We start from the raw sequence: 17,623 nt of genomic DNA, 5'->3' as shown, positions 1-17,623 counted from the left end.
ATTCCTGCTCCAGGTGGATCACATTTAGTCAGAACTCTCCACTATGACCTGTCCGTTTTGGGTGTCCCTGCACAGCATAGCCCATAGCTTCTCTGAATTACTCACACCCCTTCACAACAAGGCAGCAATCCTTGAAGAGGACACACTGTATTACTTGTCTCAATTGTCAGGGTGAATTACGCCCCTTTTGCTTCAGCATGAATTCTTGTATTTATTAAGAAATCTGAAGTTCACTCATTTTTGTAGGAGTGAGTCCATCCCTTTTGGAGTAAGAAACTTTCTTTTACCAATCAGGCAATCTGAAGATCCTTGCCCTCATGATAATGTATCAGATTACCCTAATCAGGAAAGCAGATGTAAAACATAAAAGGATATTAAAGTACCACTCAACTCCTGTAAAACTAAGAAACAAATCTTGTAATCTGCCCCGATGAATTGAAAAAGAGGCTTCCCAGAAGAAAAGTTATTCGGCTGAAATTTAAAAGCTGCCTAGCTAGCCTTTGGTTATGTAAGGAAATGAAAAGTGAACAGCTACAGTGACATTTTGTTTCTAGGTAGCACAGAGTAGCGATGACTCATGCCTCATTGCTATGCCAGAGTACCTTTTTGGCATGAGCCTTCCCTGAAGTGAAAAGAAATGTAGCACAAATACACACTGGCAAGTTTTCCAATGAAAGGACGAATGACAGTGCCATAAGATGTAATTGCAGCAGGAGGAAAAAACTACAGCAAAAATGTCCAATCTAATCAGAATTTTGGGGGTCTCCTGATTTTGTTTTACTCTTGCCTTGCAAAAAAGGTTTAATAGTAAAATCTATATTCGGACCCATTTGTGTAATTGCTGAGAAGCTTGAACCATGAACTTTGGAATTTAACTACCAGCCTGAGATATATAATCAGCAATATAAGAAACTTTGAGACAGAATATAATAATCTAGAAGACCGGAGATTGATGGTGAGTCCATAATATGTAGCTTTCTCTGATGTCATGTGATAGAAACGGATGCTGCCTTAGTTGAATTTTACTGAGATCAAGTACAATTAATAATAATAATAATAATAATAATAATAATAATAATAATAATAATAATAATAATAATAATAATAATAATAATAATAATAATAATAATAATAATAATTTAAAAACCTTGTCAAGTGCCTTTCTTTACAGAGGCCAGTCCTCTATTAGAAAAACTGTCAGAATACAGTTCTCTGGTCCTTCAGTCCAACATAGAGAACCATTAGAAAGGAAGGACAAGGGTCTTAAAGTGTCTTGTCAACAATGAGTACCTGGCTAACAGACTGAACAGGTAGATCAGTTGCTTGCTCACAGTCTTCTTCACTTATTCTTCAATTACTATAATGATTTCCACATTTATATATCTATGTATGCAGTAACTGGAGGGTGTTTTTGATTCAGCGTTATTTTGAAGAAAATTGGTCTGATTCTGTGGGCACCCCTAACCTGAACTGACTTTGAATCTTCTCTTCATTAACAATTCAGTCTCAGAGACAGCCAGGGATCTACACAGTATATCTGCACAATAAAATAAAATAAAATAAAATCAGATATTTTCTGGCCATGCTCTTCATGAGATTAAAAAAAAAAAAAAAGAAACAAGAATAGGGGAAAAAACAGTGCTTCGACTGACAGTTTTAGTTTCTAATCACAGTATCACAGTACCTCTAATCCCAGTGCTTTGGGAAAGAGATGATGGAATAATATAATGCAGGATTACTTTAGTCTCTTAATGCTCTTTGTTAGTTCTTTCTCCCTGGAGTCGGTACATTAGAAGAGTTTTTGTGGAATCTATGGGTCCTGGGAGAGTATAACATTGAGTGCTTTTGAGTAAATTTCTGCAAAGCTTAGAGGAATAAAAGCCTGTTGCATCAGAACCCTGGAATGCCAGAATACTTTGCTCCAAGGTATTGGAAATACAAACTACAGTACAAGTAGCTGCAATGGGTGAACATTATAAAGTACTGTATACAAGTTACAAGACCTGCAGAAACCACCTTCATATTCACGCATTGCTACATAAACATGTTCAATTGTAAGGAATGTTATGGTACAGTGACCTTGCTCGGTTTGATAGCTAGTTAATTGCTTTTAATTGCTGAACTGCTATTCAAGCCTCAATTCTATTTTCATGACTACTTTTGCTACACACAGCCCTTGTTTGTTAACTTTTCAGGGCTTCTTTTTTCTGTAGATACTTCTATATAAACAAATTTTCACATCCTGACAACCTTCTTAAAATTTATCTATCAAAGATAAACATAACACTCCACTTCCCCCCCCCCCAAGCAAACAGTAAAGGCTACATATTTTCGAAGGCTTTCACAGCCAGGATCCAATGGTTGTTGTAGGTTTTGCAGGCTGTTTGGCTGTATTCTGGAGGAAAGTGGTGAAACGTTAGGAAGGAAAACCTCCAGAACACTGCCAAAAAGCCCAAAAAACCCTACAACAACTATCAGTTAAGGCTACTCTTGCACAAAGCCCCCCTGAACCAACTCATCTAAAAAAAATTCCCCTCAGAATGCACAACTATCTTTGGAAATGCCATTTAATTCAGAAAAATAAGTTACAAGCTGTTTTGTTGTTTAGTCGTTAAGTCGTGTCTGACTCTTCGTGACCCAATGGACCAGAGCACACCAGGCCCTCCTGTCTTCCACTGCCTCCTGGAGTTGGGTCAAATTCATGTTGGTAGTTTCAATGATACTGTCGAACCATCTCGTCCTCTGTTGTCCCCTTCTCCTCTTGCCTTCACACTTTCCCAACATCAGGGTCTTCTATTCTCATGAGATGGACAAAGTATTGGAGCCTCAGCTTCAGGATCTGTCCTTCCAGTGAACACTCGGGGTTGATTTCCTGCAAAATAAATGAATAAAATTTATAGGTTTGTTCTCTTTGCAGTCCAGAGTCACTTCCAGCACCACAATTCAAAAGCATAAGTTCCTTGGTGGTCAGCCTTCTTTATGGTCCAGCTCTCACTTCCATACATTGCTGCTGGAAAAACCATAGCTTTGCCTATGCGAACCTGGGCGGCAAAATGATGTCTCTGCTTTTTAAGATGCTGTCAAGGTTTGTCATCGCTTTCCTCCCAAGAAGCAGGTGTCTTTTCATTTCGTGGCTACTGTCACCATCTGCAGTGATTATGGAGCCCAAAAAAGTAAAATCTGTCACTGCCTCCATATCTTCCCCTTTTATTTGCCAGGAGTTGATGGGATCAGTGGCCATGATCTTAGTTTTTTTTTTTTTTATGTTGAGCTTCACACCATTTTTTGCACTCTCCTCTTTCACCCTCATTAAGAGGTTCTCTAATTCCTCCTCACTTTCTGCCATCAGAGTGGTATCATCTGTATATAGGAGGTTGTTGATATTTCGTCCAGCAATCTTAATTCTGGTTTAGGATTCCTCCAGTCCAGCCTTTCGCATGATGTATTCTGCATCTAAGTTAAATAAGCAGGGAGACAATATACAGCAATATACAAGCTGTTACCTCATCACAAATTAAAGGTTCATCGTGTACTACATTCTGGATTTTATGGGACTATCTTCCTTACATGAGTACTGCAAACACAACGAACTTTACAAATATATGTTTTTCTAAAATCAGAAACATGTTCAACAGTAATACAAGCATACCCCAATTTGAGTGCTAGAAAGTATACACCTTTGAGTTCCATTCAGCAGTACTGTGACACAAGAGAATTTGCTTCTAGAAAAAAAAATGAAATAATGCAAATATCTCTTTAAAGCAAAATGAGTCAGGAACAATGTCCATGCCCTCTCCTATTCTCCCTCTCTCCTTCTAAACTGAAATTCAGAATTGCAGTCCCTTCCTAATATATCTCTGCACACTGGACTCAACCAAATTGTCTATACAGGTTACAATAGCACAAAATAGTATGAGTATACCCAACTCTATCTTTCCTTTCAATCTAATTCCAAGCAAGTTCTAAGCAGGTGTTTTAGTGCCAATAATGAACTGCATGAAGGTGAATAAAGGCAGATCAGGGAATAGTTTCAGTTTTCACTCACCCGAAAAAGATGGTGGCATTTGCAGTTAAAACTGGTGCACCAGCTGTGTCCATTCCTGGAAACATCTGATCTGACCATGGTGACACATACCTTAGTTACAGCTGTTTGGATTACTGTAGCACATTCTACACAGGTCTGACTTTGGAAGATGTTCGGAAACGTTAGAAGGTCCAAAATGCCATAGCCAAGTTGTGATCTGGAGCTGGTTACTGGGATCATATAACTTCCATGTTGCAACAACTCTTAAGGATTGCCAGTCTGTTTTCTGGCACCCTTCAAAATGCTGATTTTGATCTATAAAGCAAAAAATGACTTGGGTCTAAGGTATCTAAAAGACCACTTCTCTTTTGATGACCTGTCTTGGTTTCTCTCAGTCCTGCCACCCTCACAGGTGCATATGATAAGGACACACAGGAGGGCCTTCTCTGTCGCTGCTTCCGAGCTGGGGAACTCCCTCCCATGGCAGGCCAGGCTGGCCCTCTCTTTGCTGTCCTTTCGTTAAGCAGGCAAAGACATTTCTCTTCAGGCAGTTTTCTTCTCAGTAATTGGATGCCAAAGAGGGGGTTCTTAAAAACCAGGCTGCTGCATTTTTAAAATGAGTATTTAGAACTGCTTAAGAATATTTTGATCCATTAGTTTTTAATTTGATGTCTATTTAGTTCTCCTCAAATATTATAATAATGTATTAGTTGTTAGTTCTTAATATTGTTTGTTTTTAATTTTGCAAATGGCCTTGGGTCCTCTTGGGAAGAAAATCAGGGTATAGAATATTTTAATACATCAATAAATAGTTAAATAAAATCCCTGCATCTGTTTGTCTTCTGTTTGACAAACCAAATCTAGAAAACCAAATGTTGTCATTGTAGGTTTTTCAATATGTTCAAAAACGGTGTATGTTGCCTTCTCATAAAACACAAGAAATTTACACATCTATTTGTTAACTTCCAATTACAATCAATGGGAGACTCAGTTATTTGGTTTTCTGAAGCAAGACACAGATGTGGACCTGAACTGGACTGGGCAGCCTCTACATTGACACAAGCTGAATTGGCCTGTTATTCAAATATATACTTGGAGTGGGAACCAAAACATTTGGCTAGTGAATATCTCTAGAATTAATGCATGCAATTTTTATGCACATTTGTGTTCTCTAATTGCCTTTTAAAGGATGATGCATATGTGGACATGCTAACAGCGAACATTTTTTTAAAAAAAATGTGTACACCACTACATTATCAATTAGATAAATTGTGACTTGTGATAGCATGTCTGAAAATTCTGAGATTCTCACAAATGTATATAAGACCTGACAGTAACATCAGCTGTTATTATTTATAAATGGTCATGTGTTTTAAGGTCATGTCCTTCTAGGCCAGGTGACAAGATTTCTACTCAAATAAGCCAAAGCATTGTCTGGGCTGATTTTTATATAAACTAATAAGCCAGGGATGCATCTAAGATAATGGCTAATATCTTGTTGCTTAGCACAGCAAGTTTCAGCTAGAGTAGGCACATTTGAATCAATGGAACAAACACAGGAGTTGGCTCACCAAATCTCTACTGCTTCAGTGGGCCTACTCTGGTTGCAACTTACTGTGCTAAGGAACAGGATTTCAGCCAAGGTATTTTAAATCTACCCTTTACAGAGGAAGTGAAGATCAAGGAAACACAAATGTTGTGACATCTTGTGAAAAACATTGTGAAATTATCTTTTGCTTCCCAAACATATATGGATGATATGTTAGTGGGCTTCCCCACATACTGTGACAATGAATTGCCTTCTACACGGCCACAGAGTTCAGTGTTTATGTAAGGAAAATACCACAAGCTTTGCAGAGAACATTAATCTGAAAGAGGAGTGCCCAGAAATACATGCTACCGCCATGTGTTTATATCTTAGTACACAAGGTACCGATGGGCTCAACTAGGTGATCCAGAAGCAAAAGTCTAATGATTTACTCTTTGTGCCATTGGGGCAGCTCATTATTGATGCTGAGGAGCACTACCCTTAACAATGGCTGGAAAGAGTGTTGCAGCTCATTGTCTCGTTAAATCATGTGATATCCAAAATAATTAAAGAATATGCTGGCTTTCTAAAGCTACAACCTAAGACAAATTAGCTGTGTTTTTGGCCTACTTTGCTCAACTAAGCTATGTAGAGACCTTCCTGATAGTTCATCTTGCCTAAATAATAACAATTACTGAGCTACTGCTTCTCAATTACCAGCAATGACAGAGATGGACTAATGATCTGTCTCATTATACAAGTGTATAAGGTTATATGTTACTACAGCTGGCTGAAAAATATATTAATTAATTGCATGAAAGTATATTCTCACATTTCTGTACAATGTGGGTGAGAACTGCTCCTTTTATTTGTCTCTGACCTGCTGCCAGGGAAAGAGGTCAGTGAAATAAACTTGGTTCAAATTCTAGTTAGGTTACCCAAAATTAATGTTAAAACCTATTTTCTCTAGGTGTACATAATTTTAAAAAAATACATATTTGCAGTATATTTCCCTTCACTGATTGCGCACTTTAAAAGAACAGAGCTGATTTGTTTTTGGTCAGAGAGAAGTCTATTTTATGTTCCGGAGCTTTCTGGTGTGTGTATATATGTTTCTTTGTTTTGTTTATTAAAACGTTCTCGAAAAGGGCCTATGATTTTTCATAGAATTTTGACTCAGTCTGGCAACTCTACAAAATGTATGCTAGCGTAGGTTTATTGAGCAGAGTTATCTACTCACAAAACAGAAATCCATCAATAAATTACCATAACAGGATTTGGAGATTAATCCTTCCTGTGTTAAATCGAGGCAGTGTTCCTTCTATTCTATGAATCTAGGGTTCTTGTGACCGGGGCCTCTTGTTCACTGCAGTTATCCATAATCTGCCATGAATGTTAGATCAGATAACTGCCTCTAGGGAAAACATCAGAAGCCTGTGTTCATCACAGCTGTCATTACTCCTATAAAGGGTTAACTCTATAATGAAACCAAACAATAATTAACAATCATATCAAAATTCATCTGAGTATCAAGGTATAAGCCTTTTCAAGCCTGGTTGTGTAAAACATTCATCACATGATGAATCACCAAGGAAGATGATATCTTCATTTTTTAACAGCAGTGGCAGTAAATGGGAAACAGATTATAATCTCCATGTAAATGCATTGATAGTAGGTCACCTGAATCCCCTCTAAGCATACTTCTAGGCTGAAAATAATGCTTGTTTTTCTTTTCCTTTTTTCTTTGGGAGATAAAAAACTTTAAAACCATTTTTGTTTGCCTCTCGGTGGATATAGATTGATTGGATTCTGGAACAAGAATACTTTGAGAAGCTCAAACACAAATTTTGTCCTACAAGTGTTCACCGAGACTTAACTTTCAGAAGCTGTAATTTAGGTGGGTAACGTAGCATCCACAGGATTCCTAAGCACCTTTTCCACACCAGAAAATATGGGCATATTAAAATTTGCCTCAGGAGTGTTAAATCTTCAAGTACTAGTTATGGACATTGTCTCCTCACCTCCTCCATTTTGTCAGCTTGAATTACAAGTGAGTCATTTCATTAGAAGAATTATTATATGGGAATGATGTTCAGAACATTAATGGCTTATACTTAACCTCTATTACAACCCAGAATCAAATTAAGCTCCTTCTCTCTCATATAAAAGCAGCTAATGTGTTTTTCATGTAAAATCATGAAATGTCCTCATATTTTCTCTCACAGATACTGTTACATAAATTTAGTGAAATAGTTTTCTAGAATATGTATGTATTTGGTTTCAGCACAGGAATATATTTGAGATTGCATGGTACCAGTAACAACAACAACAAATGGGGAAAAGCCCACTAAATAATTCTGTATCTGTCAGATGTTCCAATGAAAAGAATATGTAACACTGTCATTCCTCCATACAACTTGAGAAACAGTGCATCAATATCTCGAGGATGTCATTTTTACCTCATATTTTGATATTATGTTCTGTGAGGGTGGAAAATTAAAACTGCATTTCAACTCATCCATTCTCCAAAACCATGTGTGCACATTCAAAAGCATTAAAATAATTGACAATATGGATGTAAACTTCATGGGTGAATGGACATTTAATCTTTGGTAAACTATAAAGTAGATCTTATCCCACTTCTGTAATGAGTGAATGCCTGAAATTGTACAAAAATCTGCAAAATTTTCTACAAAAAAAGTAAAAATATGAATATGTTCAGTTGCATCTGAAGAAACTGACTTAATATCCAAGGATGATTATGACAAATAAAACTTGTTAGTTGTTAAGGTGCCAGGAGTCTCTTTTTTGTTTTAGCTGAATGGATTAACATAACTACCACTCCTGAAGAAGGCCACAGCTAAAACGTGTCAAGCCTGAGCTTTTTAAATAAAAATAAAGTTTGCATTGTCAATATTTATATACATCTTGAGACTCAGTCTCCCATTTGTACTTTTGCCAGAAGGAAGTGAGGGAAATAGATAAGCGGACCTCCAATGGGAGGGAGTTCATAATCTGGGAGCAGCCACAGGAAAAGTCCTCTCTCTGATCCTAAGCAGTCATGCCTGTGAGAGTGGAGGGACCAAGAGGAAGTACTCCCCTGAGGATCTTAATATGACTGGGACCTTGTATAGGGAGATACAGTCTTCCAGATAGCCTGGGCCTAATCCGTAAAGGGCTTTAAAGGTCATGACTAGCACTTTTAATTTCGGAATCCTATGTATTTCTTAATATGATATTTAATCCATCAGTCATCCTGCAAACTGTACCAATTATTTTCTCAAATAAGTATTACACACGCATGGCTATAGTCTGAAACCTAGACGTTGCAGTTTCCATAAATTCTGCGTTTTCATAAGCAGACAGACTGTGTTAAGGCTTTTATGAGAAAATATGGTTGAAGACAGAGACAGCTGGCATTTAAATTAGCCAAGTGAAAGGAATTACTCTTATTCATTCACCAGATGCTTTTATTCATATATAAATTTTTAAATTAATAATTCCATAATACTATGCAATCCATGCTGTTTTGCTCACTGACCTTAACAAGTTTTGACATCTTTTTTCATTACTTCCAAAGAGTACCGCACACTTTGCCAACTTCCATTTTGATGAAATAGCCTAACGGGGGGAAGGAGCAGAGCCAGCCAGTAAGTTGTGAAAAGTTTAGTAAGCTATATCTTTTGCCTTCAGTTTAGGAATCTCATCTATAAATGATCATCATATAATATGCTGCTTGCAGTCTTTTGTTCAATATTTTGATACTGTACATCAACAAGCATTCTTTATTCTCTCCATGGTGTTGTCCCAACTTAGCTGTGTATAATTTTGGATGTTTCTACACTGTTAAATAGTACAGCTCCGATGATGTTGTGACATGCAAATAAATGATACGTCATTCCAGTCCTGGAAAAGTTCTGGCCATACCACACATGGTCATTGTCTGTGACTCCTCTACTCACTAGTTTCTTTGACTTTTAGTTTTTAAAGTATATTGATTATTCCACAGCCAGCTGCACACAATAAAGGAAGAATAAGTTAGTTTGCATTTAGAATGGACCAGCCAAGGGACACAAATTTTGCAGTCTTTCATTCTCAGGCAGAAAGTAAGAAGGAAGGAGAAAATTATGTGTTCCCCCCCACCACCTGAGAGTTCCTTGTATAACATCCCCCACTGATATGTCTCTCAGCAGGATTTCTTGGATGTTTTACTGCCATTGTCTTCTGGAAGAAATACCAAGCAGCACTGAATTAATTCCTACATGGAGTGGCTCCTTTCCTGACTGTGATTCATCTGGAAAGGTCAGAAGAAATATCAGACTCCACAGGGTTGTAACAATTCTGTACAAAATGGCCCTGTGCAGGGTTTGCCAGAAGGGGCATTGGACTGCCCTAAATTTAGCATTTTCCTATACAGAACAACAGATGGAGATTGGGGAAAAAAAGATAATAGGGAAAGCAATACCATTGGTTGATTTTCACAGGAATCTCTTCATGTGTCCCTGACATGTGAGTTATGACAAAATGAAGTCAATAGGTTGCACATGACTCCCATATATACAGTGGTGCCGTGCATAGTGACGTTAATCAGTTCCAGGATTAACGTCGCTATCCGGAAACATCGCTAAACGGAACTGAAAACCCCATAGGAACGCATTAAACTCCGTTTAATGCGTTCCTATGGGGGATAAACTCACCGTTAAGCAAAGATTCCCCATACGGCCGCCATTTTCGCCGCCTCAGTAAGCGAGGGCAGGGCACGAAAATGCTACGGGCGACCATTTTCTTCTTCCGGTGGCCATTTTGGAACCGCCGATCAGCTGTTTCCCAAACATCGCAATGCAAAGATCGGTAAGCGAAACGTTTACCGATCATCGCAATGCGATGTTTGCCCATAGAAAACATCGCAATGCGATTGTAAAAACGATCGCAAAAAACGTGTTGCTATGCAGATTCGTCGTTAAACAGTGTGCTCATTAAGCGGGGCACCACTGTATATATGTATGTATATCTCTTTTGAGTGGGGGGATGATGCCTTCCAGTGTCCACCAAGGCTCTTCAGAAAATTGGTTTTTAAGGTGCTAAATCTACAAAAAACTTTAAGAAGGCCAAAAATAATACTTTTCTTTCCTTTCCTTTCCTTTTCTTTTCTTTTCTTTTCTTTCCTTTCCTTTCCTTTCCTTTCCTTTCCTTTTCTTTCTTTCTTTCTTTCTTTCTTTCTTTCTTTCTTTCTTTCTTTCTTTCTTTCTTTCTTTCTTTCTTTCTTTCTTTCTTTCTTTCTTTCTTTCTTTCTTTCTTTCTGGGGTAGTGGTGTCAGTGTGAAATTAAACAAGAAACCTTGAATTACCACTTTCTTCCCAGGGACCTCCCCAGTGTTTTTCTTACTTAAACCTTGGTTGTTGTTATAGAGGATTAGGCCTTTTGTTATTTAAGAGACTAAATTTGATTTTTTTATTAAGAGGCTTAAATCAGAGGGATTATTAATCATCAAAGTATTACGGACATGCAATTCTCTGGTTCTGCTGCTTTCTTAATAAAGTAGGTGTGAATTGATACTTACATAAAAGTAGAAATCAGTGAATGAATTTTATTCAATACGTTGTTGGTTAATGAATTATCCCAAAGGAATAAAGTTAAATGTATTCTTGAAGGCTTTCATGGCCGGGATCTGATGGTTGTTGTAGGTTTTTTGGGCTGTTTGGCCGTGTTCCGGAAGTTTTTCTTCCTAATGTTTTACCAGTCTCTGTGGCCGGCATCTTCAGAGGATGGGAGTTAGAACTCCGACTGTGTTGATTTTCTGTGTACAGTTGATTTTCACAGAATGAGGAATATGTGGTGGGGGGGAGGTTGAATAAAGTTCTAAATTTTTATGACATTATTTTCAAGTCTTCAATTACTGTTATCTAGGTTTTAATTTTTTAAAAAATCACAATTCAGTTAAAGGAAATTAGCTTATTAGGCCTTTTGGCCACTCCACTTTCTATTTTATGCTCCCTTAGAAGCACTGCCCCAAAGAAGAATCTAGACAATGTGATAAATGTCCTCAGCCTTACTGAAGTCACCCACCTCTGCTCTAAAAGTTAATGAATGCTTCTGAGTGCCTTATAAAGAATTCAATCATTATTCCATTGAGCCCAGTAAATGTCTACAGTACTCTAACTGGAAGCAGATCTCCAACACTGGCAGCCCAAGATTTCAGAAGGATGAGTACCTCATTTGGCTCCTTCAGGATAAACTCTCCCTCCTGACTAGAACACAGACCAGTACTGATCTCCACATGTGTCTCCCACTGGCTAACTCAGAAACTTTAAAGTGAAGCTCTCCAGAAAAGGATTTCTGCATTGAAAGCCACTTCTAGTGCAGGATGGTGGACTAGACTGACTGTTGCTATTTTCCAGCCAGGGTCTTCCAATTTCATCCAGTGAGGGAAGTTCCAAGTGGGATAATGCCCAATCCTCATGTTAGAACAATATTGAGCTTTGAACACGACAAAGACAAGTTGAAATTTATAGCTAGATTGTTATGTTTGCAACAGTGGGAGATCAAAACTTTCTTGATATCTTAGCCCAAACAGTGGCTATTTCATGCAGTAATTCTGTAGTTTCAGTACCTTACCTGTGAGAACCAAATTTGATTACACTGTAGGCTGTCTGCTCCTCCCCTATATACACAAGACTTTAAGATCTAGTTCAGTGATGGTGAACCTTTTTGAGCCCAAGTGCCCAAATTGCAACACAAAATCAACTTACTTATTTCAAAGTGCCAATACTGCAATTAAAATCTGAATGCTGAGGTTTTAGTTTAGAAAAAAAAAAAACTGTTCCTGCACTACAAGGGTTAAATGCTTGCTTTCCCCCCCCCCCCATGGGCGGTATTAACAAATAAATACTTACTGGTGCGGCAAATCTGTCTTCCAGTGGGAGGGAATTCCAAAGGCTGGGAGAGTCTTTGAAACACAGCTGCATCTTTAATAGTGCAGGGATGGTGTTAAAATAATCATGTTTCGAAAACTTAGATTGTTTTCTTAATAGGCTCCTTATAAAATCTTTTTCATGGCAAGGACAAGAAAAAATATCCAAAAAGGGGCAAAAAAGGATCAAAGGCTTCATTGTGTGACTGTGCCCATCCTTATTCATTTATTACTTTCATTTTTCCCCTAGCTCAGGGCTTAGGAATGTTCCTTTTCCTGCAAATGCTAGAAGATAACTTTTTGGAGCACCAGCCTAGAATCCTGTCAGAAATCCAACATGGGGAGATTTAACAATCAGAGGGATTGGTGACAGGGGACACATTAATAGGCCGCAAATTTTAAAAAAATCATGCAAAATGCAAGCTTTTGTGGATGAATCACATGATCACAGGGACAGTTGACATCATCTTCAGGACTCAGCCAATCCCGAGGGTGCTGCTGCTGCCTTGGGAACCCAACCCCACTCTCCTGGGTCTTTGTGACCTCACAGAGCCCCACCTCTCTGCTGGCAGATAAAAGGGGCTTGGTGGGCAGGGCAGGAGACCAGAAGGGAGGCCAGTGGCCAGAGGGCAGTCCGGCAGAGAGAGTGGCAGTGGCTGCAGGGGACCCAGCCCTTCTGCCCAAAGCAAGTTCTCTTGCAAAAGCAGATGAACTTGCTAAGTGGGCTTGCGAGTTAACAGCTCGAGGCTGGCAGAGATCTGTGGCTTGAAGCTGGCTGATGTCGGTGATGGACCAGGGGGAAGTTGGTGGATGTTGGCAGACAGAAACTGGTAGAATCTTCCTGCCGAAGCTGACTGAGGCTGCAAGGCAGAGGCCAGCAGAGGTTGGTGGATGAAGCCAGGGGACATTAGCCTCCTGAAACCAGCTGGCGGAAGCTTGGTGGATATCGGTGGACGGAAGCCCATGTGTGTGTGTGAATGGCTGGTGGAGTGAAGGTATGTGTGTGTCGGGAGTGGCTGGTGTAAATGGGCTGGCTGGCATTCCATGGAGATGTCACCAGGGCATGTGTGTGACCCAAGCATTTGGGAGCTGGCGGAGGCTGGCTTCAGAAGTTGAGTGGAAGAGATGAATGGGTGGATATTCCTGGTGGAAGCCAGTGGATGTTGGCAGGTGGAACTTCGTGATGAAGTTGCCAGAACATTGGTTGGTGGATACGCCTGGGTTGAACCCGGTTGATGGCAGTGGACGAGCTCGTCCCTTAGTTGTTTTTCTCTCTCTTTCTCTTGCAGGGCCTGATGCATCCTCTTCCCCAGGCTGATTTGAGGGACCAGAAGGCAAACATCCTGCTGGAGCTGAACCAGGCCATTGTCTCTGCTGAGGATACCCATTTAGCCTCTTTTCCAAAACCAATAAAAGAATTTTCCGATACGGTTTCAAAGTGTTGTCTTGTTTGTCAGGGGCTGTCACGGGATTATCTTCCCCACCCCTCATTATATCTGGGGCCTGATGCCTGGGGTGGGTCTTTGTGAAGTCATGGTGTGGGGCCTTGTGATGTCACAGGAATTGGGAACATATTTCTCCATGCATGTGTGAGGGAGTGAGCTAGGCATTGTGGGTTCCCTGTCTGAGCTCCTAAGCAAGTATATTATGTGTCATGTTGGACAGACACAGGAAACCAATGAGCTCTGGTGCCATTCAGAGACGGTTGCAGTTGGGTACCCAAACACTATGGCCACCCCATAACAATAAATGAGACTCGCTCCTTCTCTTCCACCACTGCTCTTCACATTTGTTTGCCTGGCCTGGAGATTCAGGGGAGCCCAGCCATTTCCTGGCACAGCAGCTCATTCTCTGAGACCTGGCAAGCCTCATCTTCATCATCAACACCATGAGCACTCCATGGACAGCTCCTTGCAGAGTACAAGTGGGGAAAAAATATGCCACTTCGAAGAAGCTTCCAGTCGAACCTCTCACGCCAGTGCCACACCCAAGGAAATGGAGATAGGCAATGATTTGGAGATGTGCGTAGATTAAAATTCATGTGGATCTATGCCATGGATAGATGGCAAAAATACACAGGTACTGCAAAATCTGCTGCTTGAGGGCAGTGGCTGCCTCTGAGTGCCTAGTGCAGTGATGGTGAACCTTTTTTGAGCCCGAGTGCCCAAACTGCAACACAAAATCAACTTATTTATTTCAAAGTGACAATGCTGCAATTAAAACCCCAATGCTAAAGTTTTAGTTTAGAAAAAACAACTGCTCCTGTACTGCAAGAGTTAAATGCTTGATATCCCCCCTCCATGGGCAGTATTAACAAATAAATACTTACTGGTCCTCCAATCCCCCATTGGGCTAGACCGGTAATGGTCGCCATTGCACCCCTCCACTAGACCACTGCACCAGCAGAGGGGATTGCTGAAATCCAGGATTGGAGGATGGGTAAGTATTTCTCTATGGTGACTTATGGTTCATGTGCCCACAGAGAGGGCTCTGTGTGCTAGCTGTGGCATGCGTGCCATAGGTTTGCCATCACTGATCTAGTCTGTTCTTACATCCCCCCTTTTTTGCCTCTTTCCCTATGTCTTCCTGCCTCCTTTTGTAACACCTCTCTTGTTATATTTTAAGTAGTTCTAATAAATATATTTCTTTAATATGGCTTTTGGAGTTTGTTGCTGTTACATGCCATTAAGCTGGATGTGACACGTAGCAACTAATAGGGCTTTCAAAATAAGTTGGATGTTTAAGGAGTGGTTTTGCTATTTCCATTCCCCCAGTGAATTTCTATGGCTTAGCGGGGATTCAAACCTCCTGAGTCCTAGTCTATCACTCTGTCCACTACACCACACTGGGTATTTGGAGTTTAGAGTTTGTAGTCCAATCACCTGCTTGATGCATTCGATCAAAGTAAATCTGACAGATGGATGTCCATTTTTCTCTTGAATGCCACCAACAATGGAGGACTTACTACAATTGGTTCCATTGTTCTACTGCTCCAACAGTTAAGAAGTTTTTCTTGATATTCAACTGAAATCTGGTTTCTTGTAACTTGGAAATCAATGCTGCTGCATTAGGCGTTTTATAAGTCTGAAAGCATTTCAAGGTCCACATTATAGTGAGAGTGACTTTCTTCTCTGAACTAAGGAAAAAAAGGAAAGCACAACTCAGTCTAAATCATCAGAGCATAGACACTTTGCTTAAGTGTGTATTTCCAGATTATTAACAGAGTTGTAGCTGTAGGAATCTTAAAAGTGCTCTCTGATCTGACACTCTAAGATCAGTATGTGTTAGACACAGTAAAAAAAATTGTCTCCAGACAACAAAAGGAAGAAATAATAGTCCTGCTGTGCAGGTTCTCTTAGATGATGTATTATAGTCGGCTACTTCATGGAAGAACTCTCATTTTTTGTCTCAAAGCTATTGAGTTTCAGTGTTTTCTTTTGTGTCACTCAGATTCAGAATTACAACGTACAGTATTGCTTTGGAAGTTCTAGTGCTGTATCTGAGTTACTGTACATTCCATTCATTTTCTAAAATGGATGCAGGATATAAAAGTAAGACTGAAGGACATCTTGCAACCTATCTCTAGAGGTTTACTAGTCGAGTACAACAGATTAAGGCCTAATTAAATGAAACCCAAATATTTTAAAACCGTCAAGATAAATCTTATCCTTGATGGAAATTCTTCGAGTTAAAACAGGGTAGGGCTTTAAACAAAATGTGTTTGCAAGACAAGGGAACAGATGTACCTAGGGGAGTATACCATGCACGCAGCTGCTGAGCACAGCAGGTCTTCCACATATAATTAATAACAGCAAGAATTATGAAATACGGGCTTGTAATTTTCAAATTGTTAGTTTTGCCCCTCAGGCTCTCTAGGGTCACTGGAGCAAATGGCCTAATGATAGCAGCAAATCAAGAACTGAAATTTAAAGCTTCCACCAACAAACCCTTTCTCACCTATGCTGATCCCTGATAGCAGATATGATCCATTTATGGGATCACTGTGGTGGAGGGGATTGGTACAGTTCACATCTGGATTGTGGGTACCCCCCCAAAAAAAAACCTAAATTAGTGCACTGGTTATTGGTAGAAGTATCAACAGTGTGTATTAAAGTGGGAACTGAAAGCACTCCAAGAAACATGTACTGTGCTTAGCGGAAGTGGACTTGACCATGAAAGCTCACATTACAGCAGTCTTTCAGATGCCATAACCTTTTTTCTTTTGTCCTTTTCTTTTGTTTCTGGATAAAATACTAGCACCGATTAAGATGACTACCTATTCTAACACTACACTTAGAAAGATACTTCTAAGAAAAATTGATGTAGTGGCTTGCTGAAGCTGAAGCCATGTACAGTGATGTCCCACATGACGAGGATAATCCATTCCGTTAAAATCACTGTACAGCGAAATTGTCAAGCGAAAACAGTTTCCCCATTGGAATGCATTGAAAACCGGTTAATGCGTTCCAATGGGGAAATTACCTCCTCATCCAGCGAAGATCCTCCATAGGGCAGTCATTTTGCGAGCGCCTATCAGCTGTTTTTAATCACTGTCTTCCAAAGCAGGGGTCCAGAAAACAGCGGGAGTGTGAGGAGGAGAGTAAAGAAACAGCAAGTAGTGAGCCGTCCCCTCAGATAGTTATTGTGGAGTCAGAGATATCAGTGAAGCCAGGAATAAAAGAACAAGCAGAGGAGATAAAGGAAGGTCGCGCGGGCAGAGTAGAGAAAGCTCGAGAGGAGGAAAGGCGCGCGGGAGAAAGTCAGTTGAAACGGTTGAGAGAGGAAAGAGAAGGTGCGAGAAGCAAGGTGTACTGTGAAAGAGAGCAGATAGATGTTTTCCTAACTACCGAAGAGGGAGAGATCTCTAAAGAGGCGGAGAAGGTGTCTGTATTCAAAGAGAGAGAGTCTGGAAAGTCAATTGAAGATGTTCAAGCCTTCTCAGTTCCAGTAAAGAGATCTGCCCAAGCCCTGTTAGAAGGTGGAAGTGAGGAGGGGAAGACCGGCACGACAAGACCAATCATTCCCGGTCTGAGCCCCGAAGAATGGACCGTATTGGTCTTCCCGAAGAAGCGTGGTCCTGCTCGGATAGTGCATCACATTCCCCCAGAAGTGGAGAAGGAAATATCGAGAGAGGGGGATTGGGCCCGCCACCCTTGTTGCG

The 17,623-nt window shown here is 40.0% G+C and overlaps 1 long non-coding RNA gene across 1 annotated transcript; it reads left to right on the top strand.

Moving 5' to 3' along the window:
* Positions 1-660: 660 nt before the first annotated feature.
* LOC110086938 (uncharacterized) lies at positions 661-13,900 on the top strand. The gene is made up of 2 exons (XR_012086991.2): positions 661-955; positions 13,752-13,900. It is a non-coding gene; the product is annotated as an uncharacterized LOC110086938 (long non-coding RNA).
* The last annotated feature ends 3,723 nt before the right edge of the window (positions 13,901-17,623 follow it).

This window comes from Pogona vitticeps, chromosome 1 (assembly GCF_051106095.1).
Source record: "Pogona vitticeps strain Pit_001003342236 chromosome 1, PviZW2.1, whole genome shotgun sequence".
Taxonomy (NCBI): Eukaryota; Metazoa; Chordata; class Lepidosauria; order Squamata; family Agamidae; genus Pogona; species Pogona vitticeps.
Note: the sequence above shows the minus strand (reverse complement) of the source record. Positions and strands in the feature narration are given on the sequence as shown.